Genomic DNA, 27,349 nt, shown 5'->3' with positions numbered 1-27,349 from the left:
CTACAAAGGATGCAAACTCATCCTTTTTTATGGCTGCATAGTATTCCATGGTGTATATGTGCCACATTTTCTTAATCCAGTCTGTCACAGATGGACATTTGGGTTGATTCCAAGTCTTTGCTATTGTGATTTTCTCAATGATTTTAAACTTTTATGAAGTCTCTTTATCTCTAGTTGTACATTTTATCTTAAAGACTAATTTGTCAGATATTTTTCTGGTCACAAAATCTTTCTTTGGTATGGCTTGCATGGCCTAATTTTTTCAGTCTTTCTCTGTCTCTGTTTTAAGTGACTCTCCTATAAATATAATTTTATTTTAATCCAAAGAGATGCTTATTTCTGTTTTAATTGTTAGATTCAGTCTCCTTATACGTAATGCAATTCTTAATATATTTGGGCTGTCAGCTTAATCTGCTTATGTTTTTCTTTTTGTCTTGCCTGTTTTGTCTTTTCTTTTTACAAATTAGAAAATGTTTATTTACATAGTTTCCCTATGAATTAGGAAATTATAAATAATATTACTCTTTCTAAGTGATTATCATAAAGATTGCAGTATGGATAATTGAAATATTAACGGTTGCATTAATTGTGGCTTTTCTTCTTTTCCAGGAAAAGGTACAAATCTTAGAATTGTTTAACTTCATTTATGCACTTTTTGAATTAAATGCCATTTTGCCATGCATGTTAATTCTGTTTATGTGTGCATTAAATTTCTCACGTGATAATTTGTATTTGTGTTATTGTTTTATGTGGTCATCATTCATTCTTCATATTCACCCTTTGTGATGATTTCATTCCATCTTGGTTTTTTGTGGTTGTTGTTTTGGGGTGTGTGTGTGTGTGTGTGTATGTGTGCGTGTGCGTGTGTGTGTGTTTTGGCCAAGATTTGGGATTATTTCATTCCTCCTGAATAACAACCCTTGATCTTTTCTTTAATGTGGGTCTTCTGGTAACAAAGACAGTTTCTCTTTGTCTGAAAAGTCTATTTCACTATCATTCTTAGAGGATATTTTTGCTGAGATACTTTCAATGATTTTGGTTGAGAAGTCACCTGTCAGTCTACACATTTTTTCCCTCTAATTGGAAAGATAACAATGAATTTTAAAGAGCTAGACTTTAATTCTGGAGGGACATGGCTGAGAATCCTGGCTCTGCTATAACTAGTGACTGCCTCAAGCTTTTACATCTGTGAAATGGGTATAACAATATCTCCTTTGCTGTGATTTTGTAAAGATTGGAGATAAATTATAACTATTTTTTTAGACATCTGGCCTAATGGGCACTTAAAATAATAACAATATTATTATAAATGTTAATTACTTTTTAATAAATCCTTCTTGTTCAGAAAAACAAACTTCTGTATAGCCCCTGCACATAACAGCAAATTGACCAAATTTGATACTGTAAAAATGATCAGATAGGATATTTTACAAATTATTCTTACTACCAAGTTCTTTTCATTCAAGTCTCACTAATCCCTTCTTCTTCAATCTTTATCTCTACCATGAAAGCTGTGCTGCTACTAATACATAAAGGGCAGAGTGTGGGCACCAGAGCACATGCAGGTTCACGTGAGTGTAGGAAGCTCACCAAGAAGGGGAAGTCCACACACAACCTGATTTGGTTGCAAGACAAATTTTCTGTCAGAAACTCATTAATAGGCTGAGTGCGGTGGCTCACGCCTGTAATCCCAGCACTTTGGGAGGCTGAGGCGGGTGGATCATCTGAGATAAGGAGTTCGAGAGCAGCCTGGCCAACATGGTGAAACCCCATCTCTACTAAAAATACAAATATTAGCTGGGCATGGTGGCAGGTGCCTTTAGTCCCAGCTACTTGGGAGGCTGAGGCAGGAGAATTGCTCGAACCCGTGAGGCAGAGGTAGCAGTGAGCTGAGATCACGCCATTGCATTCCAGCCTGGGCAACAAAAGCGAAATTCTGTCTCAAAAACAAAAACAAAAAATAGGAAATTCATTAATGCTGGCTCAGAAGTTCTGACAACATTACCCTTGTTTTTATAGGTTCTTACAGTAGAGATAAGTTTGCAAAGGCCAGTGTTTGCATATTTTTCTAACAATTCCTTTCCTAATATCAGATGTGATCTCAATCGTTTCATAATGCCACACATTTTATTAGCTTTGTCTCTCATACAGCGGTTACTTACTTGTTTTTTAGAAAGTCTGAACAAAACTGAAGTTTAATTCCTTCCCACACGCCCTGCAAGAGTCACCATTCTTATTGAAGCTGAGAAGGAAGTTCAAGAATGAGGAGGAAAACTATCTCTGATCTTCTCCAAAGATGATAATTTATCTATAGCTGTCCCTTCTCTTGTCTTTACCGTTATTATTAAACACACACACACAACACATGCACACACGCACACGCACACATACACACACACTGTTTCTCTCGATCGGTCGTTCAGATGGTTTTGCCGTTTCCTTGGTTTCTTTGAAGATTCCATGTTGGTTTTACTGGTTCTTTCAATGGCTCCTGTGATTTCCTTCCAACTAATTTCTCTATTTCTAATTGCTTTCTTTACTGTACTCACTGTTACTCTTTTGTTCTATTTTCTAAATTCTTACTTCCAGAACACATGTATGGTGATGTGTCTTCTACACATCGTTTCCGCGCCTGTGCCAGGATCTATAGACCTTGTTTTCATTGTGGTCCAACTCTAAATGTTTCTCATTTGTATTATAGTTTCCTGTTTTATAAAAATCCCAAATATATGAAGATTTGGTTTACTTTTAATATTTTTCTGATTTAAAAATGTGTTTTCAGCACTTTGGGAGGTTTGAGGCAGGGGGGTCACTTGAGCCCAGGAGTTCGAGACCAGCTTGGGCAATATACCAAAACCCCATCTCTACAAAAAATACAGAATTAGCTGCGTGTGATGACATGGCCCTGTAATCCCAGCCACTTGGGAGGCTGAGGTGGGAGGATCACCTGAGCCCAGGAGGTGGAGGCTGCAATGAGCCAATATTGCGCCACTGCACTCCAGCCTGGGTGAGAGAGTGAGACCCTGTCTCAAAAACAAAAAAGAAAAATACAAAAAATGTCTTCGTAGAGGGGAACAACACACTCTGGCCTACTAAAGGGTGAAGGATGGGAGGAGGGAGGGAGTCGGGAAAAACAACTAATGGCTACTAGGCTTAATACCTGTGTGATTATAAAATAGTCTATGCAACAAACCCCCATGATACAAGTTTACTTATATAATAAACCTGCACATGCACCCCTGAACTTAAAATAAAAGTTAGATAAATAAATATAAATAAATAAAAAGAATCTATATGGATGAAATCAACTGCTCAAAAAAGCATTTGGTTTTATATTAGTTGTTTAAAGATTTTGTATATCATTAGAAATGATGTGTTTAGAGGAAATGCATATTCTTTCATTTAAATAAGTCCTTTAGTTAAAATTTGCTCCTCTGTTGTTCTTCCTCCTCATTCATATCTGTTTGGCACATCAGCTTCCAAGTAAGATATGATAAACCTTCTTACTCTTAAAATTATTTGTGAAATTCATCTAATATTTCTGACAATACATATAGCAACTTACATTTCAATTGTGTTTTTAGTTACTTCCAATTTTAGATTTCTCACAAACTCGTAGGTTGTGTCTTATGTCATTATTTAGTATTCTATTTGTATCCAGAACATTTTTGCCTAGAATACTATTTCTCTGATATTTAATAAAACCTTACCAGGTTTTCCCTGGTTGGCATTTATTGTACATACTTTTTCCATTAGTTTTCTTGTATTCTGTCTATATCATTGTATTTTTTTCTTCAACTTTTATTTTAAGTTCTGGGGTACATGTGCAGGATGTGCAGGTTTGTTACATGGGTAAATGTGCGCCGTGGTGGTTTGCTGCCCAGATCATCCCATCACCGAGGTATTACGCCCAGCATCCATTAACTATTCTTCCTGATGCTCTCCCTCCCGCTACTCTCCCCCTCCAACAAGACCTGGTATGTGTTGTTATTCCTCATGTGTCTATGTGTTCTCATCATTTCAGCTCCCACTTTTAAGGGAGAACATGCAGTGTTTGGTTTTCTGTTTCTGCGTTAGTTTGCTGAGGATAATGGCTTCCAATTCCATCTATGTCCCTGAAAAGGACATATATAATTTTATCTTTAAGTGACTTTTGTAGTATGCTTGATTTTTTTAAAATCTAAATATTAGGGCACTGTAACATAATTTCAAATTATATGTACTTAACCACCATAAACAAAATATCCAATGTCAAATTGTTAGAATTATATATTATTATTACTTGGAATTTTAGTGTCATTTGATTTTTAATATTTTTAAATTCAATCATCATTAAATTTATCATAATTTTTATTATTTTCACACACACACACACACACACACACACACACACACACACACACATATATATATGACACAGTCTCGCTCTGTCGCCCAGGCTGGAGTGCAGTGGTGCGATCTCGGCTCACTGCAACCTCAGCATCTCGGATTCAAGCAATTCTCCTGCCTCAGCCTCCCAAGTAGCTGGCACATGCCACCATGCCTGGCTAATTTTTTGTATTTTTACTAGAGACAGGGTTTCACCATGCTGGCCAGGCTGGTCTTAAACTCCTGACCTTGTGATCTGCCTGCCTCAGTCTCCCAAAGTGCTGGGATTAAGGCACGAGCCACTGCACCTGGCCACTATTTTGTATTTTTAAAGTTTGCTTGAATTTACTCACCAAGTGCTATCTAGACACGGGCTTAGAAAAATTCTGCTTGGGGTTTTGATGTAAATTCTTGAATCTGAAGGTGCATTTCAAAAAAATGAACTTCAGGTGATGCTTAGATTCAGCTCTTCAAATGCTGCTCCTCTTCATTCTTCTTCTCTCGTCTTATGGAACACCTGCCTATTTTATCCTTCATGTCTCTTAACTTCTGTAGAATATTTTTCAAGGCTTTGTCTCTCTGTGTTCTGGGCAATTTCCTCAAATCTGTGTTCCAGTTTGTTAGTTCTGTTTTCTCCTAAGTCCTTGCTCTTTGAAGAGGAAAAATACATCTCTATGTCTGTCTATGTATACCCTGTACCTATATCCACCTGCACCTACTCCTGCATCTAAATGTGTATAGTCACGTAGAGGTACATATATGTGTATACAGTCATTCCCCCTTATCTGCAGAAGATACAGTCCAAGATCCTCAGTGTATGGGTGAAACTGCAGATAGTATAAACCTTACATTATTATGTTTTTTCTTATACATATATAACTATGATAAAGTTTAATTTATAAATTAGGAAGTTGGATATGGTGGTTTTTGTCTGATTCCAGTGCTTTGGGAGGCAGAGGCAAGAAGATTGCTTAAGGCCAGGAGTTCAAGGCCAGCCTGGGCAACATAGTAGGACCCTATCTCTACAAAAAATTAAAATTGTAAAAGTATAAATTAAGCACAATAACAGACTAAAAATAATAATAGTAAAGTAGAACAATTATAACAATATACTGTAACACAAGTTTTATGAATGTGGTTTCTCTCTATCTCAAAATACCTTACTATTTTTGAACTTTGGTAATTAAAACCAGTATAAGTTGAACCCCAAATAAGGGGACACTACTGTGTACATATAGGAATAATTAAACAAGTTTAAAATAACATCATTACTAGCAATAATTACAGTGGTTAACACACAGCTCGGACTCACACTGTCTGAGCCCTTTGATAAATGTAATAGTGGCATTACTATCATTTAAAATTTTCTAGGGCCAGTTATGTGTCTTGCACACATTGTGCAAGACACTCATTGATTTCCTTGCAAAACAATTCTGAGGGCAATGCCACTGTAGCACTTATTTTAAAAGGGAGAAAACTGAGGTGCAAAGGATCTGTAATTCAGCCCAGCTCACCCAGGCAGCAAAAGACAGGGCTGAAATGTGAACTGAGCACAGGCAGAATGCACAGCCTGCCATGCCAGAGTCCTGCACCCAGTAGATCATCAGTGGAAGCTGGCTTGATTAATGAAACAATGAATGAATCATTGCTGGTCACATCTGCCATTTCCTGGGAACCTGCAGTCAAGAACTTGCAGGACTTCAGGGGAGCCATGATACACTCACAATACTGATAGGCAGGTTGGATCGTTCTGTCTTATGAAGATAAAAAAATGGAGGCCTTGGAGGCAGGGAAAGACCTTGGCCACAGCCAGGTATCAGTAGAAGCAGATTTTGGAGCCCAGATTTTCCTGAAGGAGGCAGAAGAGAGAAACCATTTCTGTGATTGTCACCCTTCTCGGCCACACCCCAACTGAGTTGCTTCTGGAATATATAGGAAGAGCAAGGTCTATGGAAATGTAACTCTGGGGAGGAGGGGCAGGCTGTGTCCACAGCAGCGACATCATGAGAGGGATGCACCAACAGCAACAGCACAGATCACAGGAGTGTGTGGAGGAGACAGTCACCTGTGAGCAGACCTCAATGGAATGTGCTCAAAACAGGCTTAGAGTGTTAAGCCATTTTTGCGTTACTAAAAAGGAATATCTGAGACTGGATAATTTATAATGAAGAGATGTTTATTTGCCTCACAGTTTTGCAGGCTGTACACAAAGCATAGTGCCAGTATTTGCTTCTGGTGAGGGCCTCAGGAAGCTTACAATCATGGTGGAAGGCTAAGGGGAGCCAGTGCATCACATGGGGAGGGTGGGAGCAAGAGAGAGAAGGAGCGAGACAGCGAGAGAGTGAGAGGAGACCAGGCTTTTTTCAACAGTCAGCTCTTCTGTGAACTCACTCATCTCCAAAGGAATGGTGCCAAGCTATTCATGAGGGATCTGCCATCATGATTCAAACACCTCCCTCCAGACCCCACCTCCAACATTGGGGATCACATTTCAACATGAGACTTGGGGGGGGGGGGGAATGTTCAAACTATAATTACCCAGGATGGCATAGGCTATGCCTTCCTTGCCAGGGTTCAGGTGTCAAAGAGGAAACAGGGAAAACACAGGCAGTGGTGTCCAATGGCTAGGTCTACAGTGTGTTTGTGCAGGGGGAAAGGACAAGCGTGGGCAGGAGGGGCAAGATGTAGGGAAACAGATGCAGAAAAGCCCTTTCTCCCATCAGAACCTCTCTGGGAAAAAAATAATGTATTGATCCTGAGATTCCCATTTCTGTGCTGTGTGTGTGTGTGTGTGTGTGTGTGGTCTTCTCATATTGCCTTTGATTTCTCTTTGCAGAGGAAAACTGAAGTCTAATGGTGCAGACACACTGGGCTTTGCAGAGTTTTAAAGAATAATGATGTTGATGATTCTCTTGTTAGTTCAACATTATCTTCGTTCAGATTTCAAGTCATGAGGCACTTATCCCAGGGGCCCAACCCAAACAAAAGAAAAGCTTCACAATTAAAGTCTTATTAAGAGAAATCAAAATAGGCCAATGAGCTTTTTTTTCTTTAGACCCTTGAAAGTGAAAGACTGACAATGCACTCTGAAACCGTGCTCTCTCTGCTTGCATAATTTTCAAAAGCATAGTCACCCCATCTGCAATGATACTTAATCTGCAAACCGTTAAGTATGTATCTCATTTTGTTCCATAATAAGAAACCAAAGACATACTTAAAGTTGCTTGGAAATAAGGATAAGTACTTCAGGAGCCCTAAGTGGACAGAGATAAATAGAGTTGATATTTCTCACACTTCTTGCCAAAGAAGAATAAAGAATGCATAGCATATCAAAGACAACCATTGATATAGCAGTTCTTCAAGGGCTAAAAAGCATTACTTTAATCCATATATTATGAGTCTTTTCTCTGTGTCAAGTGCTGTTTTAAGGTCTGAGATACAGAGGGGGCACAGTCTCAGTCCCCTTTAAGACTAGTGTCACACAGCAGACATACACCCTCTGCACAATGGGGGCCTAGCGGATGAGTCTGTGTTTGATGGAACAGTCTTTCTCATTGAATTGATGCCTGTATTAGCTCCTTTTGCTGCTGCAACAAATTACCACTAGCATAGTCTTACAACAGCACTCATGTATTATCCTCCAGTTCAGAAATCTAAAATGGGTCTTACTGGGTTTGCAGGTGAAGTGTCATTACAGATGGGGTGACTATGCTTTTGAAAATTATGCAAGCAGAGAGAGCACCGTTTCAGAGTGCGTTGTCAGTCTGTTCAATTTCAAGGGTCTAAAGAAAAATCCTCAATGGCCTATTCTGATTTCTCTTAATAAGACTTTAATTGTGAAGCTTTTCTTTTGTCTAGGTTGGGCCCCTGGGACACATGCCTCATGATTTGAAATCTGAACAAAGACAATTTTGGACTAGCAAGAGAATCATCAACATCATTATCCCCTGAAGGTGTCTTCAAGGCTCAATTTCTTCTGAGGCTCTCAGGTATAATCCATCTCCTGACTGTTTTCCGTTTCCGGAAGCTTCCAGTGTTCCTTTGCTCATGGCCACATCACTCCTATCTCTGCTGCCTTCATCACAGCTCCTTTCACTCTGAACCTCCTGCCTCCTTCTAATAAGGACATGTGTGATTCCCGTGGGTCCGCCAGAATAGTCCAGGACAAGCTCCCAGTCTCTCCATTAGGTTAACCCTTATCTCAGTCACATCTTCACAGTCTCTTTTGCCCTGTAAGGTAGGCTATTCATAGGTTCCAAAGATTAGAACGTCTTCGAAATGTTTGGAGAACAATTATTCTGCCTCTGTATTTGGGACATCTTTGAGGGAATCAATTATTCTGCCTGTCACAGTGATCAATATTTAAATACCAGAACATTTACCATTTATACTTTTGGTTAAAATATGGGCTTCAGTTAATAATAATAACTACACCATACTAATAATATACCATACTAACATATAGTAATTATTGCTAATACTAATACCAATGTATAATACTATACATATGTATAATATATATTATTAATATGTATTGTTATACATACTAATGTATAATAATTATTAGTAGCACTAATAGTAATGAATAATGTATATCACAGATACTATGCATATGTATAACACTATACTAATGTATAACACTACACTAATATATAATACTATACTAATATATAATAATTAATAATAATATACCATCCTAATGTAAGATGTCAATAATAGGGGCACTGGGTATCCCCATTGGATTTTCGGGAACTTTGTACTATCTTTGCAGTAATTCTGTAAAGCCAAAAATAAAAGTATTAAAAATGACATTTCCTGCTACCTTGAACATGTGGGAAATCAATTAACAGTGGGGTATGCCAGCATGGAAACAGTTGACTGTATGAATCTTTATTGGGACACACCCGTTTCCGTTAACTGAAGTCCCTAAAATGAACTGCTTCATTCACTGATGCCATTTCTCTGGTGGCTTATGCAATTTGAGATTGTGACTCTTGAATAAAGTAATTGAACAATTATGTAATTACCTCTGTGCTCTGCACCACGGAGAAAGATGTCCGTAAGTTCCAGGTGTGTCCTTGAAGGGGAATCTTGCCTCTTCTCAGGTTCAGGTCGGTCCCTCAGAGTCCCTCCAAATCAAATGGAGAATCAATGACTGATGTGCAGGCAGGTGAAACTTCTTCTTCTCACTGTACTTTACAGATTATAGTAGTTTCAAGCTCTATTAAATGAGGATGCATCTTTGCTGGTTGATGTCCCTATTTTTCTGGTTAAGTGCATTTGTTTCCAGGAGCTGATGTGCTAAGTGAATTTTTGCCTAAGATCTAGACAAGTCATCCCAGTTATTGTGTGGGAGGGAAGGGGAAAAGGAGGTGGGTTGTTAAAAGCTGGTGAAAAATATGCCTGTGGCTAAGAATAATGTAAATCCTGGTATTATAACTTTAAACCAGGTGCTGAGCCATTACAGTATTCAATTATTTTGATGCTTCAAGGCAAATGTTTCTAGGTCTGAAATTCTAGTCTACTTGACATTCAACAAATGATGTTGTGCTTTCATGGAAAGATGCCTATTTATGAAGGGAAGAATTCATGTCATTCAGCCTGTTCCCTGCCTGCCATCAGCACCCCCATTAATACACCTGTTACTAATATAAGGTAGTCACATTTAATGTTTTATAAAGGAGAAAGGGTCTACAGCCTTCTTGGGAGATATTGCGAGGTCAGGGAAGGCCACATCAGGAGAAAATTAGCCTTTCTTCCTATTCTGTTTTGAACTAGGAATCTTGGAACTGTAATCAAATTCTGTCATTTTGCTTGCATTTATTCTTGCACATAGTTACTTCTTAGTTAAGTTAACCTTGTCTCTTAACCTTCCTTGATGAAAATTAAGAAGCAAGGACAGAGGGTCTGATGATTGGAAAGTCGTATGTAATTTTCTAGGTTACATATAAAGTATCTGCCTTATAATAATAACTATCATTCACTAAACACCTTTCACGGGCAAGATACTGTACCACATACTTTTCATATAGTATGCCAATGACTTCTCATCAAAATCCTTTGATGATATTAACCCTCATGTGTCTTGTGAAGGAGTCAGCAAACCACAGTCCTGAGGTCAAGTCTGACCCACTGCTTGTTTTTGTAAATGAAGGTTCATTGTAACACAACTGTGCTCATTAATGTCTGTATTTTGTATGGCTATTTTCCCATGAAAAGAAAAGAATTCAGTAATTCAGTGGCTGCAGTTCTGTCCTGGTAGCCAGGAATGTTGAAAATATTTCAAAGTCTGACCTTTTACAGAAAAGAGCTCACCAACTCCGATCTAGTACCATGTCTTAAGAAATACTTGAAGACCAATTCATTTAATCCTCCCTCATAACTTGGCAAGCACATATTACTCTTTTCCCAGTCTTGCAGATAAGAAAATGAAAGATACAAGGAGTTAACTTGCACAAAGTCAAAGAGCTTGCAAATAGTAGAGACAGCAATCAAATCCAGCCCTCTACTCCATAGCTGGTTATCTTTATACCACAGAATGTGACAATCACCTCCACTCAACGGCACAATCTATTTTACTACTACCAAACTTCTTTATCAAATGTATGTGTTTATTTTTTCCAAAAGAGATCCAATGTGCGTGCAAAACCATGCGTCCATAGGAATTCAGTATATTTGGGCCTATATCAGCCTACAGACACATGCTTTGTAACATGAGGACATTATAACCTAAAACTTCTGTTTCTGTCATTTTTATTCCTCTGAATAGTTTCTTTCCTAATTTGTTTCCCACACTTACTCATTTAATAAACTTTGAAATCAACTCACTAATACTCATGCTTAATGAGAATAGCACAGGGTCCCCCAGGCTCCAAAGAGCTACATTAGTCAGTTTCCTTTTAAAGACGTATTTCCAATAATTTTATTCTAGAGGGCAGTAGGATGTGTTTCCAATAGAATAAAGCTTCTGGCTATCTGGAAGTGTCACACGTGAGCTATGTGTTGTGGTACTTCAAAGCAGGGTTGGGGCTCGGCTGCTGGGGTTTGAATTCATGCTTCATTACTTAATGACCCTGTGATTTAAGAAAGTTAGTCAATTTCTCTGAGCCTCATTTTCTTTGTCTGAAATGAGCGCCGTCAAATGCTAGATAACAATGCCTGTTACATATTAAGAACCATGTATGAGCCCGCTAATATGTGTGGGAGATAGGACTGTGCTTAAACATATTATTGCATCCGTTGACTCCATAAACTACAAGGATTATCAGTCTCCTCAGGGCACCTGAACATCGTAATTATGAACATGTTTCTTAATTTGTAGATAAACATAAGACCTGCTTATGTTTGTGTGGTGGTGAAATTTGTAGATAAACATAAGACCTGCTACAGTCCGTAGAGCTATTTGCTCCTACATTTAATGGCCCAAACAGAGATGTTCTTGGAGGTCCCATGTCTGCTGTGTTTGTGTTATTTTCCAGAGTTTCCTCATTGCCCATTGTCATTTCATGTATAGTTTGCCCTGTTTCATTTTGTAACTTACTATTTCTGATCCGCTGTGGGTTTGTAAACCAGAAAACCAAACTCAGAAGATTCATGTGCAGAACAAGTTGTTAGTTTCTCATGGATGAGCTTTCGAGTTTGCACGAGGTATTTTCATTTCGAATTTTCCTTCATTGTCCTGGATAGTTTGGGGACCACAGGTTTCCTGGGCTTGTAAAGACATTTAGCACCCCCCAAAACCTGGGCAGCCGAAACAGAACACTGACTCATTTGACCCTGAATCTCCAGGTGGTGGAGAACATTCTTCACGCTCGCATCTTTTCACGGTAGTGCACTCAGGCTCCCCCAGCGTGTATGGGCCCGACGCTGTCCAGGAAAACCCACGACTGCCAGCCCTCATCCCAGCCAGGGAAATTGTGCTGGATTCTTTGTGAACCAGCACATTTCATTTATGACACCCAGTGATTAATCTCACCACCTCACTATGAGTACCATCATTGCCAAATTACAGCATACTTGGAGTCCTAATTATATTCATTGATTCAATTTTAGTGTGACTGAGTTATTGACATGGATGTGAATTAACTTATTTGTCTGCAGCCAAAGGCCAGTAATAGAATTTAGAGAGAAATTACGTCTAGATAACACTCAGCATGGGTAAGAGTGCCTGATTTCAGAGACTTAACACAACAAGGAGAGGTTTCCCGGGGCTTGCCAGTGGGCAGAGGTTCTCAGGCATATTATCCTGAGCTATCGTCAGCCCCTTGGATGCACTAAAAATCAGGGTAGTAGAAAACTGCAGAAGAAGTAAGAAACAAAGCATTTGAATTTTTTGGCATGGGTAGAACTACTTAGAATTCTAGGAAAGGAATCTATTTTATATCAACAAAATCAAACACTTGCTTTATTCCTCGGGCCAAGGTTCCATATATTAAATATGACAAAATACAACTGGTTCAAACATCATACTAAGTGAAATGCGCCAGTCACAAAAGACAAATATTGTATAATTCTTCTTATATGAGGTACCTATAATGGTCAAATCCATAGAGACAAAAAGGAGAATGGTGCTTGCTGGGGGAAGGGGAGATAGGAATAGTGTTTGGTTTTGCAAGATGAAAATAGTTCTGGAGATCAATTACACAACAGTGTGAATGCACCGTACACTTACCAATGATTAAGAGAGTAAATTTTTGGCGGGGCACAGTGGCTCACTTCCGTAATCCCAGCACTTTCGGAGGCCGAGGCGGGTGGATCATGAGGTCAGGAGATCAAGACCATCCGGGCTAACATGGTGAAACCCCGTCTCTAATAAAAATATAAAAAATTAGCCGGGCATGGTGGCAGGTGCCTGTAGTCCCAGCTACTTAGGAGGCTGAGGCAGGAGAATGGCGTGAACCCAGGAGGTGGAGCATGCAGTGAGCCGAGGTCGCGCCGCTGCACTCCAGCCTGGACGACAAAGCGAGATTCTGTCTCAAAAAAAAAAAGAGTAAATTTTTATGTTATGTATATTTTACCACACTTTAAGAAATCCCAGAAAGTTTAGTGGCTTAAAAGACAAAATCAACCAACTGAATATGAAAACACTAACTGATTCAGACAAAAAATCTGAAGTCATTAGATGCTTTTAGCAGAGATTATTTCATGTAGAGAATTAAAGGTCGACTCAACAAGGGAAGGACTGAGCAGGCAGTCAGAAAGGCTGATGGAAATCTTGCAAATTATGTTTGCACCCAAGTGACTGATGCCCAGGAGGAAGTCAAGAAACTGTGGCACCGCCTCATGCTCACCATCCCCCAATGCCCACATGCACTTCTGCACCTGCCACTGGAGACCAATGCCTTCCCTGCATTTTACCTTTTAAACCTCATGCATCTGACTTTCACTTGCAGACACAAATTAGAACTCTATTAGGAAGGCAGCCTAGATCATCTTTAGATAGAGTTTTAGAAGCGCAATCTCCACTGGATTTTTTTTTTTTTAAGAGATGGAGTTTTGCTCTTTTGCCCAGGCTGGCATGCAATAGCTTGGTCTCAGTTCACTACAACTTCTGCCTCACTCTCCCTAGTAGCTGGGATTACATGCACTCACTACCGTGCCTGACTAGTTTTTGTATTTTTAGTAGAGATGGGGTTTCACCATGTTGGCCAGGCTGGTCTCGAACTCCTGGCCTCAGGTGATCCGCTCGCCTCAGCCTCCCAAAGTGTTGGGATTACAGGAGTAAGCCACCGCATCCGGCCTTCCACTGGAATATTAAGAAGTCAAAATTAAGAAACAAACCCACATTTTTTGAAATCCACCATAGTTGGAGAAAATATAGCAGGTGAGGTAAGAGAAGAAGGAAAATGAGATGGAGACAGGCACTGCACTATGGACATTCAGCTCTGACCATGTTCCATAAAGAACATCAAACTGGTAATGCAAAGATGATTTTTAGGAAATAGAGTAGACTATGAAAAAATAAGAATTTATTTCAATGAGTGTTGAAGATCATGCAATTAGCACAGAAAACTGTGATTTCAGAGATGTTATTGATGATGGTTGCTAAATTTGGTAGTAATGAGTTCATGTATCTTTCACAGACAACAACGTATTTTTATTCCAGGGCCCAGGAAGGAAACAAATAAGCTTCATCTCCCACCAACAAAAGAAATATAAAAAAAGATTTCCAAAGTTTGGGGAACCACAACATTGGTGACTCACAGCTATCACATATATTTTTCTATTACATCTTGTTTGTTAACAGAAAAAGTGGCAAATAAATTGTGGACAAGTATTTTTTAACAGCTTTATTGAATTATGATTAACATACAATAAGCTGTGCACATTGAAAGTGTGCAATTTCATAAGTTTTGCTATACATATGCACCTGTGAAAAACTCCCTTCAATCAAGACAATGATCAAGACAATGAGCCCATCCATCTTCTCAGAAAGATTTTTTTTTTTTTTTTTTTTTTTGTTGTTGTTGTTGTTGCCCAGGCTGGGGTGCAATGGTGCAATTTCGGCTCACTGCAATCTCCACCTCTTGGGTTCAAGCAATTCTCCTGCCTCAGTCTCCCTAGCAGCTGAGATTACAGGCATGCACCACTACATCTGTCTAATTTTTGTATTTTTAGTAGAGACGGGTCAGAAAGATTTTTCACCTTGATTTGTAATCCCTCCCTCACACCCTTCTATACCACCCTCCTCAGACAACTCCTCCTCTGCCTCCTGTGACTATAAATGAGATTGTATTTTTCTCAAACATCATTTAAAGAAATAATAGAATCTGTACAATTTTTTTGGTCTGGATTTTTCTTTTTTTTTTAGACAGGATCTTGCTGTGCTGCCCAGGCTGGAGTGCAGTGGTGCAATCATAGCTCACTGCAATCTTGAACTCCTGGGCTCAAGTGATCCACCCACTTCAGCCTCCCAAGTAGCTGGGACTGCAGGTATGTGCCACCACAGCTGTCCAATTTCAATTTTTATTTATTTATTTTTTGTGGAGACAGGGTCTCACTATGCTGCTGAGGCTGGTCTCAAACTCTTAGCCTCAAGCCATCCTCCTGCCTTGACTTCCCAAAGCACTGGGACTACAGGGGTGAACCACTGCACCCAGCCTGGATTCTTTTACTCAGCATGGCTATTTTACACTTCAGCCATTTTGTAATATTTAATAATATTTTCTTTCTTTTTATTGTTGATTAGTATTCATTGTATGAAGATACCACTCTCTGTACATCCATTAACCTGTGAAGGGACACTTGGTTGGCTTCCAATTTGGGGCTATTCACAAATAAGGCTTCAGTGGAAATGCATGTGCCAGCTTCTATGGATATGTCTTTTCATTTATTTTGGGTGAATACCTAGGATGGTTGCATCATATGATAGGCATGTGTTTAACTCAAAGAAATTGCCAAAGTACTTGTATTCCAAAGTCATTGTGGAGTATTTCTTTCACATTCCTGCCATTAGTCTTTTTATTTTTATTTTTATTTTTTTGAAATGGACTCTCACTCTGTGGCCCAGGGTGAAGTACAGTGGCATGATCTGGGCTCACTGCAACTTCCAGCTCCGGGATTCAAGTGATTCTCCTGTCTCAACTTCCCGAGTAGCTGAGATTGCAGGTGCTCTCCACAATGCCCGGCTAATTTTTATATGTTTAGTAGAGACAGGGTTTCACCATGTTGGCCAGGCTGGTCTCGAACTCCTGGCCTTAGGTGATCCGCCTGCCTGGGCCCCCCAAAGTGTTGGGATTACAGGCGTGAGCCACCATGCCTGGCCCCATTCGTCTTTTTAATTTTAGCTATTTAAATAGATGTGTAGTAATCTCTCTCTGTGGTTCTAATTTTCATTTTTCTAATGGCTAATAGTGCGGAATACCTATTTGTGTGTCTGCTTTCCATATATCTATGTTGGTGAAGCACCTGTTCAAATCTACCTCCCATTTTTCACTCATGTCATTTTTTTCTTCTTGAATTTTGAGAGTTCTTAATATTCTAGATACAAACTTCTTGTCAAATTTATGATTGCAAATGTTTTCACCCAGTCTGTGGCTTGCATTTTTATTCTCTTTAGTTGTGATTTATACAAAAAGCGTGTTATGATTTTGATTAGTACTAATTTGGTTCTTTTTTTTTCAATATTGTTGTGGCTATGCTAGGTCTTTTGCCTTTCCATATAAATTTTAAAATCAGTTTGTCAATGTCTATTTAAAACGTCTTCATGGATTTTGATTGGGACTTCACTGAATCATAAATTGATTTGGGAAAACCCAACATGCTAACAGTATTGAGAGTTCTCACCTATGAACATGAAGTATCTCTTTCTTTATAATTTTCCCAGCAAAGTCTTATCATTTTCAGTGTAGGTCTTTCCCATTTTTATTATTGATCCCTAAGTGTTTTATATGTTTTACGCATTATACATGGAATTTCAATTTGGATGTCTGATTGTTCTTTGAAAGTATGTAGTATCTTTGAATTTCAATGTGGATATCTGACTGTTCTTCGAAAGGATTTTTGTAGTTTGATTTTGATGAATCTTGTGCTTGGACCCTACAAGTGTTCTAAGCGGTTCCAGTCGGTTTAGGATACAGTTGATTGGATTTCCTACACGGACTTTTTCCACTCTCTATATGGTGTATAAAGAAAGGCGTTTTCCTAATCCCATTCCATCTGGGTGCCTTTTATTTCTTTTAATTGCTTTATTGCACTTTTTAGAACTTCTAGTACAGGCCAGGCGCGGTGGCTCACACCTGTAATCCCAGCACTTTGGGAGGCTGAGACGGGCGGATCACGAGCTCAGGAGATCGAGACCATCCTGGCGAACACGGTGAAACCCCGTCTCTACTAAAAATACAAAAAACTAGCCGGGCGAGGTGGCGGGTGCCTGTAGTCCCAGCTACTCGGGAGGCTGAGGCAGGAGAATGGCGGGAACCTGGGAGGCGGAGCTTGCAGTGAGCTGAGATCCGGCCACTGCACTCCAGCCTGGGCGACAGAGCCAGACTCCGTCTCAAAAAAAAAAAAAAAAAAGAACTTCCAGTACAATGTTGAATACAAGTGATCTAGGCAGGCATTTTTGTCTTGTTCTTGATTTCATAGGGAAAGCATTCAAACTTTACCAGTAAGAACATGCCAACTGCTGGTTTTCAGTAGATGCCTCTTACAGATTGCAATGATTTTCCTTGATGATTAGTTTGGTTAGAAGTTTATTTATTTGTATTTTAATAGGGAATGAATGCTGAGTTTTGCCAAATGCTTTTTAACATCTAGTGAGATTATCTTATGACTTTGCATTTTAAGTGTGTCGATACGAAGTAAAGAATTGATGAATATAGAAACTTTAAAACAACTAGATGAAAACTAAGATGAACAACACTGGATCTGGAGGTATTACGATTTTTTACACTGCTAGATTCAATTTGCTAAAATTTTGTTTAGAATTGTTATATTTATGTTTATGAAGGATATCGGTCCTTAGGTTTCTTTTCCTGTAAAGTTTTGTCTGGTTTTTGTATCCTGGCCGTGTTGGCCCCATAGTTTCTTTTTTCAATGTTTTGAAGTAAATTTATAAAATTAGTGTTGTGTGTTTCTTAACTACTTGATAGAATTCAACAGTGAAACCATCTGGAACTGGAATTTTCTTTAAAGAACTTTTTAAACGAATAATGCAAATTTCCTTATTAGATATATAGGGCTGTTTAAGTTAGCTCTTTGTTCTTCACTTGAGCTTCAGTAGTTTCGTTTTTCCAAGATTTTTTTCTATATATGTTTTCAAATTTACTGCTACATAATTGTTCGTAATATTGTTATTAGCATTTTAGCATCTTTAGAATGTGTCGTGATGCTGTCTCTCTGCTCCCTGGTATTGGAATTTGTGTGCCTTTTTTTCTTGATCAGTGTGAAAGGTATTTATCAATAGTTTTTATATCCTTTAAAAACAAACTTTCAGATTAATTTCCCTCATTTTCCCCTGTTTTCCATTTCATTGACATCTTCTCTGAGCTCTTTTAAAAAGCATATTCTTTCTTCTGCCTACTTTGAGCTTTATCCGTTTTTTCTGGTTGCTTAAGACGGAAGCTGAAGTCATCGAGGGGCTTTTCTTCTTTTCTGATACAGGTATTTAAACATCCCCTCCCAAATTCTGGGTCATTGACATCCTGCAGTCTTTGTCTTTGATATTGTGTTGAGATTTTCATTCATTTCAAAATTCTTCCTAATTTTCCTTTTAATGTCTTCTTTGACCCATAGAAATCTAAAACTGCATATTTAATTTCTGAAAAATTAGAAAATTTTCCTGAAATCTGTTATTGATTACAATTTTAATTCCTGTGTGGTCACAACATGTATTTTGTATTAGTGAAATGCTTTTATACTGACTGAAACTTGTTTTATTGCACAGGATGTGGTTTAACTTGGTGATTTTTCAATGTGCAGTTGAAAAAACTGTATTCTACTCTTCTTTGGTGGATTATTCTATGAAGGTCAATTAGGTCAGGTTCATTATTAGTAGTGTTCAAGTATATCATATTCTCACAGATTTTTCCATTAGACCTATCAATTTTGGGGAGGAATACTGAAATCTCTGATTATAATTGCAGGTTTGTCTGCTTCTAGCAGTTCTGTCAGCTTTTGCTTCATATATTTTCAAGTTCTGTTAATAGGAGTGTAAATACTGAAGATTATTATAGCCTTTCAATACATTGACTATTTTATTATTGTGAAATCAACTTTTTTTATCTATGATGATATTCTTTGCTCTAAAATTTACTTCATGAGATATTAATGCGTCAGTATTACTTTTGCTTTGTTCAGTGTTAGCATGTTTTTTTCCCATTACTTTAATGTTAACCTATATGTTTCTTTGAACTTCATAGTTGAGCTTTGCTTTTATATTTTAAAAAATCTGCCTTCTTAATTGGAGTATTTATACATTTACGTGTAATATAGTTACTGATATGTTTAGAATTAAATTTATTATCTTACTATTTATATTATAGTTTCCTCAAAGGTTCTTTCTTTCTCTTTTCCTCTTCTCCTGCCTTCTTTTGGATTAATTGAATATTTCATTATTCCATTTTATATTCTATGTTTGCTGATTAAATGTTTGTTTTGTTATTATTCTTCAGAGTTTACATTAAACAACTGTAACTTATCACCGTATAGTTTTTTCAATAGATTTAAGGGGTATAAGTGCAGTTTTGTTACATACATGTATTGCACAGTGGTGAAGTGTGGGCTTTTAGTGTAGCCATCACTTGAATAGTATACATTATATCCATTAAGTAATTTCTCATCCCTCATTCCCCTCCCAGCCTCCCTTCCCTTTGGATTCTCTGGTGTCCATTTTTCCACTCTGTATGTCCATGTGCACACATTTTTTAGCTCCCACCTGTAAGTGAGAACATGCTGTATTTGACTCTCTGTTTCTGAGTTATTTCATTTAATGTGATGATGTGCAGTGATATCCATGGCGTGGCAAAGGCAATCACAGCATACTTTAAAGTGATTTATACTACTTTGCATAAGTATAAAAAACTAAAATAGTGTACTTCTATTTCTTCCCCTAAACCTTTGGCAATTGTTGCCATGCTTTTACATAACACTCGCATTACATTGTTTTTGTATTTGTTTCAATAGTCAATTATCTTTTAAAGAGTTTTATAATAAGAAATGAGAAAAAAATCTTACGCACTTATCCATGCAATTATCATTTCTAGAATTGTTTATTTCTTTGTGGACATTCATATCTCCTTATGAAATCATTTTATTTTTGCCTAAACGAGTTCTATTAAAATTCCTTGTAGTGTGGGTCTGTCACTGATAAATTCTTTTATCGATCTTTTGTGTAAAAAGATCTTTATTTTGCCTTTTCTTTTAAAATATTTTTCTGAGGATAGACAATTGTCAAATAGATGAACCATTTTTTTTTTTTTCAGTTTTTAAAGCATGCTATCCAACTCTCCTCTTGCTTAGCTTGTTTCTGACAAGAAATGGTTCTCATCATTATTTTGTTACTCTGTATCAAATGCTGCTTTTCTCTGACTGCTCTTAAGATTTTATCCCTGGGTTTGGCGGATTTGATTATGATGTGCTTTTGTGTATTTTTCTTCTTGCTTCTTGGGGTTTGGGTTGGGTTCATGGAGCCTGTTGGATCTCTAGTTTTGATAAAACTAGGTGAAAAAAAATTAGTCACTATATCCTCAAATCTGTTTTTTTCTGTCACCCCCTCTTCATCTTCTCCTTTTGGAACTTCAATTACTCAAATATTAGGTGACTGGGATTGTTTTGCTGCTCACTGATGCTCTTATTTCTCTGTTTTCTCTTTTTTTTTTTTTCTTTGTTTCATTTTGGATAAAGTCATCCTACTGTTACAGTTTTGTGTTCACAGTTCTTATTCTGTGATGCTTAGTCTGTTGTTATGCCTACTCAGGGTATTTTCCATCTCCGACGTTGTGGTTTTTATCTCTAGAAGTTTTAATTGGGAGAGACAGGATTTTCTACATGTTAAAGCATTTGTATCTATTCATCACATATGTAGATATGTATATTTCAACATATATGCATGTAAGTATACATAAATGCATGTACATATACAGATAGTTTTGGACTTACAATGTTTCAACTTAGGATTTTTTTTTAAACTGAACTCTGGTGCAAAAGCAATATTTATGCAGTAGAAGTCATACTTTGAATACTCATACGACAATACAGTTTTCCACTTTCAGTGTGGTATTCAGTAAATTACATGAGCTATTGAACACTATATTATAAAATAGGCTTTGTGTGAGGTAACCTTGCCCAACTGAAGGCTAAAGTAAGTGTTATGAGTATGTATGAAATAGACTAAGCTAAGCTATGATGTTCCACAGGCTGGGTGCATTAAATGCATTTTTTGCTTATGGTCATGTTGAGTTTATCTGGACACAACTCTGTTGTAAGATGAGGAGCATTTCTGTCTGTATGTGTGTGAGTGTGTCAGTGTTTATGTGGGGGAGAGAGGAAAAGAAAGGGGATAGCCTTCTTTACGTCTTGGAACATATGAAATGCAGTTATAATAACTTCATTCATGTATTTGTCTAATAATTCTAGTGTCTGTGTCAGTTCTCTTTTGTTTGTTTCTGACTGATTGGTTTTATTCCTTATCATGAGGTGTATCTGTGTGCTTATTTCCATGCCTTAACACATTTGGATCAGATGCGAGACACTACAGTTTACCTAGTTGGGTGAGGTTATTTTTGTTTTTTGGCATTACTAGAAATAATCCTGGCTTTTGTTCTGGGATAACATTATATTTTATGAAAATAGTTTGTCAGTTTTAGAACTTACTTTACAACGTTTTAGTTGCAACTTGAATAGTGGTCATTGTAGGTCTAATGATTCGCCCCTTCTTGAGTGAGATTCATTCCACGCTCTCTGTAATACTTGAAGCATGAGGCTTTCCATTCTTGCTGGTGAGAACAACAACCACACTTGGCCTTGAATATGGTTACCACAAATTCTTTCAAGTATTTCTTTCCTCTGGCTTCAGGGGGTTCCTCACATTCCTCTGCTGACCGGAATTCTGTTTCATGTTAACTGAGGCTCCTCTGAAGAATGTGGGAGTTCTCTCTCTCTCTGAGAGAGTGCTGCTCTCTCTTCTTCAGTCTAATGTCCTCTTGATTCTGGTCTGCTGGTCTCTCAGAGTCCTCAAATCAAAGAGCTTTCTTTTTCCCTGTACCACAGCAAGAATACTCTCCTGAGGTCGTAAACTGGAAGCATTGTAATATCCATCTAGTTTGTCTTCCATCCCTCAGGGATTAGCGTCCCTTGTTGGCTAACGTTCAATGTCTTACAATCTATTGTTTGAAATATTTTTACTTCTAGGTTTTTTTGGTCTGTGTCAGGTGGATGGGTAAAAGCAGCTCTCGTTAATCCATATTGGTTGGAAGTGGAAGTGTTCCTCCTCTTTTTTAAAGTAAAATTTAAGTAAATGATTTTAAATGAAATTACATATACAGTTGATATAAAGAAAAAGGCACAAATCATAGGTGTAGAACTCAGCAATGTTTTAAAGTTAACATGCTTGTATAACTAACATCAAAATTAAGAAATACTATACTACCGGCCCCCCAAAAAGACCCCTTTTCAACCCTGTAAGACACCGCCACACCCAGAATTAACTGCTATGCTGACTTTCAGTGATCATTTGGATGTGTTTTTTATTTATTTCTTTGTATGAAATGGTTGTTCCAAAATTTCCCAGCATTTCTATTGAATCTCCTCTTATAGAAAAATATGTTTATAGTGTTTCTACAGCTTGCCTTTTCCTACCAGTGTTTTTATTCCAACAGTTATATTGAGGTATTATCAACAAACAAAAACTGGTATATTTTATGTGTGCAGTGTGATATTTTGATATACACGTGCATTGTGAAATGACCATAGTCAAGCTAATTATTGGTGTTTGTTTGTTAAGTAAGACTCTCCAATTTAATGTAGCTAAATTGATTTTTTCCTTGAAGCTTTTTACTTTCCATGAACTAATTAGAAAATATTCACCTGACCCAATGTCACAAAGAGATTCTCCTATCCTCCTTTCTAGAAGGGTTATCATTTTATCTGTAACTTCTAGAAGGGCAGGCAATTTAGAGTTTTGTGTATAAATTTTAGATAAGTCTCAAGATTCATTTTTTGTCTATATGAATATTCATTCGATCCAGCACCATACATCCAAAGAATGATTCTTTCCGCCACTGTACTATGGTGTCACTCTTGTCATAAATCAAGACAACCATTAACTGTAATTTTCATCTCCCTGAAACTATGAGACTGCTGAAAGCTATGTTTAGCTTTTCAGTCTTTTAATGACGTTTCTCTGCAGGTTCTTTGCTTCTTTCACTGTGAAAATAAGGCATTCTCAAATGCCTTGAGTTGAGAAGAGTCTCTGAGTTCATTTCTGTTTTTCCCATTTCTTTTAGATCTTAGCCTTTGAAGTTCAAGCTACCTTGATGACCATGAACTCCTATTTTTTTTTTAATTTATTTTTTATTATACTTTAAGTTCTAGGGTACATGTGCATAACGTGCAGGTTTGTTACATATGTATACATGTGCCATGTTAGTGTGCTGCACCCATCAACTCGTCAGCACCCATCAATTCATCATTTATATCAGGTATAACTCCCCAGTGCAATCCCTCCCCCCTCCCCCCTCCCCATGATAGGCCCCAGTGTGTGATGTTCCCCTTCCCGAGTCCAAGTGAGCTCATTGTTCAGTTCCCACCTATGAGTGAGAACATGCGGTGTTTGGTTTTCTCTTCTTGTGATAGTTTGCTAAGAATGATGGTTTCCAGCTGCATCCATGTCCCTACAAAGGACGCAAACTCATCCTTTTTTATGGCTGCATAGTATTCCATGGTGTATATGTGCCACATTTTCTTAATCCAGTCTGTCACTGATGGACATTTGGGTTGATTCCAAGTCTTTGCTATTGTGAATAGTGCCACAATAAACATACGTGTGCATGTGTCTTTGTAGTAGCATAATTTATAATCCTTTGGGTATATACCCAGTAGTGGTATGGCTGGGTCATATGGTACATCTAGTTCTAGATCCTTGAGGAATCGCCATACTGTTTTCCATAATGGTTGAACTAGTTTACAATCCCACCAACAGTGTAAAAGTGTTCCTATTTCTCCACATCCTCTCCAACACCTGTTGTTTCCTGATTTTTTAATGATTGCCATTCTAACTGGTGTGAGATGGTGTCTCATTGTGGTTTTGATTTGCATTTCTCTGATGGCCAGTGATGATGAGCATTTTTTCATGTGTCTGTTGGCTGTATGAATGTCTTCTTTTGAGAAATGTCTGTTCATATCCTTTCCCCACTTTTTGATGGGGTTGTTTGTTTTTTTCTTGTATATTTGTTTGAGTTCTTTGTAGATTCTGGAAATTAGCCCTTTGTCAGATGAGTAGATTGCAAAAATTTTCTCCCATTCTGTAGGTTGCCTGTTCACTCTGATGGTAGTTTCTTTTGCTGTGCAGAAGCTCTTTAGTTTAATTAGATCCCATTTGTCAATTTTGGCTTTTGCTGCCGTTGCTTTTGGTGTTTTAGACATGAAGTCCTTGCCCGTGCCTATGTCCTAAATGGTACTACCTAGATTTTCTTCTAGGGTTTTTTATGGTATTAGGTCTAACATTTAAGTCTCTAATCCATCTTGAATTAATTTTTGTATAAGGTGTAAGGAAGGAATCCTGTTTCAGCTTTCTACATATGGCTAGCCAGTTTTCCCAGCACCATTTATTAAATAGGGAATCCTTTCCCCATTTCTTGTTTTTGTCAGGTTTGTCAAAGATCAGATGGTTGTAGATGTGTGGCATTATTTCTGAAGGCTCCGTTCTGTTCCATTGGTCTATATCTCTGTTTTGGTACCAGTACCATGCTGTTTTGGTTACTGTAGCCTTGTAGTATAGTTTGAAGTCAGGTAGCGTGACGCCTCCGGCTTTGTCCTTTTGACTTAGGATTGTCTTGGCAATGCGGGCTCTTTTTTGGTTCCATATGAACTTTAAAGCAGTTTTTTCCAATTCGGTGAAGAAACTCATTGGTAGCTTGATGGGGATGGCATTGAATCTATAAATAACCTTGGGCAGTATGGCCATTTTCACGATATTGATTCTTCCTATCCATGAGCATGGTATGTTCTTCCATTTGTTTGTGTCCTCTTTGATTTCACTGAGCAGTGGTTTGTAGTTCTCCTTGAAGAGGTCGTTTACATCCCTTGTAAGTTGGATTCCTAGGTATTTTATTCTCTTTGAAGCAATTGTGAATGGAAGTTCAATTTTTATTTCCTTGTCCTTGTGAGGCTGCTGAGAATGCTACCTGGCTTCTGTTTTATGCTAGGATTTCTGCTGAGATTCCCAGACCCCAACCCCATCACACTGAAGCTAGTAAGTGCCTAAATGGATAAAGGTTGTGCAAAACAGCAGCTGACACCAACCGGGCTCCTTTATACCGAGGTCTTTGTCGCTCATGGCCTCCTCCCCTTAGGGCTCTCCAATGTCTTGAAAAAGGTAGCTTAGGCCAGGTGCGATGGCTCACACCTGTAATCCCAGCACTTTGGGAGGCTGAGGCAGGCGAATCACGAGGTCAGGAGACAGAGACCATTCTGGCCAACATGGTGAAACCCCATCTCTACTAAAAATACAAAAACTAGCTGGGTGTGGTGTTGCGTGCCTGTAGTCCCAGCTACTGGAGAGGCTGAGGCAGGAGAATCGCCTGAACCCAGGAGGCAGAGGTTGCAATGAGTCGAAATTGCATCACTGCACCCCAGCCTGGGCAACAGAGTGAGACTCTGTCAGAAAAAAAAAGAAAAAAAAAAGCTTAAAAATATTTTGTCTGTGTGCTTTTAGTTTCTCTTGTTGGGAGATGTAGCTGGCTGCAATCTTGAAGGCATACCCTGGAGAGATTCACTTTTCATATTTTCCGTTATGTAATCTTTTACTCATTTTTATTTCATATGACATACTGCCACTATTTTTGGCTTAGACACAGTCATGAACCTCTGAATCTCCCCGAATGTAATCATGGAGCAGTGGTCTACACAACTCATCTCAGACAATGCATTTGAAGATTGAAACCAAATTCACATTTATCTGAGTACAGCTATAAAGTGAGTAGCATTAGGATACGCATCATGTCTTCCAGCATTTCCTTGGAGGTGTAGACAGTGAAACCCAATGAGTACATTTGTTAGTTCCCAAAGAAGAGTTCTTATGATTATCTGAAAGAAATCTTTGATTGGCACAGAAAATAAGCTTTAAACAAGGGCTGATTGGAAGGCAGGGAATGGGGAATTCAATAGTGATTAACACAATCAAAATATTTCCTGTGACTAAATTTCTGGGGTCTAGGGAGGTGCCATTTCAGTTCTCAAGAGTTTATTTCTGCCAGCTTTCAAATGGCAAATAAGCCACAGTATGAAAATTGTAGAACTATATATCATGGTGCCCACATCCCATTAAAGAGTCATCTTTGAGGATCTGTGCACATGACCTCACATGTTAACGGGAGAGCAGCAATCACAGGTCCGCTTCTCTGGAGAGTGAGCAGCCCTCCATTAGGATTTGCCTGTGTCTCCCATGCCGAGTCATCAGTGTTTGCCAGCCACATTACACGCAGGCATCTGTTACATTTTCTACGGTGTCATCGTGTTTAAACTATGGGTCTTTTTCTTTTTACATATGTCCCTTGTAGATAGGCAGAAAGAAGTAACAAAATGATCACTCATAAACCCATTATATTCTTGAATATTTGAAGTATTCCTTTCCAACATTTATTTCCATCCATGAATGATAATGCATTTTTTGCATGCATGTAATATATTTTTCTTTACTTATTCTTCAGTGATATATTCTCATGACAATAAGCAAACATAAATCATGCTTCCTTACTGAGGTGGAAAGGAACCAGGAAAACTACTCCTTCCTTACCTCCACCTCAGTTCTATCTCGTACTGTTTTCCTGTTACTCACGACATGCCAGCTGCACAGGAACTGGTTGGTTCCCTGAGCGCACGAAGACATTCTTGTGCTATGCATGGCTGGTTCCTCCTTTTTTTTAAGTCTCAGAGTCAATGCCTTCCCTGATTACCCCTATAGAAAATAGGCTTTATCTTTTCTACTTCTTATCACAGCTCCCTTTTCTTTATAGAGTTACTATAGTTTGTAATTATTTAGCTTATTGACTTGTTTATTATCCACCTCTCCCACTGGAAAGCAAGTATCAGTTACTCAGAGGCGAGGTAGACATTTTTTTAAACCATTGTCTCCCAGGGCCAGCTTGGGAATCTGGGAACAGGGCACAAAAAATATTTGTTAAGTGAGTGCATTAAATGAACTTGGTTTTAATAACTGTATGATAAACTATTGGATGTGCCGGGAGCGGTGGCTCATGCCTGTAATCCCAGCACTTTGAGAGACTGAGGCGGGTGGATCACTTGAGGTCAGGAGTTCGAGACCAGC

General features: G+C 38.3%; 2 long non-coding RNA genes across 2 annotated transcripts in view; one reads left to right on the top strand and one right to left on the bottom strand.

Moving 5' to 3' along the window:
* The window catches only part of LOC111522981, a 37,747-nt gene extending 28,141 nt beyond the window's left edge, over nucleotides 1-9,606 (bottom strand). Inside the window, exon 1 of the long non-coding RNA XR_003309994.1 lies at nucleotides 9,396-9,606. This is a non-coding gene — a long non-coding RNA (uncharacterized LOC111522981). The remainder of the gene's footprint in view (nucleotides 1-9,395) is intronic.
* Nucleotides 1-27,349, top strand: part of LOC111522983 — an 85,915-nt gene that overhangs the window by 42,879 nt on the left and 15,687 nt on the right. The window lies entirely within an intron of this gene.

The sequence above is a fragment of the Piliocolobus tephrosceles genome, chromosome 10 (genome assembly GCF_002776525.5).
Source record: "Piliocolobus tephrosceles isolate RC106 chromosome 10, ASM277652v3, whole genome shotgun sequence".
NCBI lineage: Eukaryota > Metazoa > Chordata > Mammalia > Primates > Cercopithecidae > Piliocolobus > Piliocolobus tephrosceles.
This window is presented reverse-complemented; position numbering and strand designations above follow the sequence as displayed.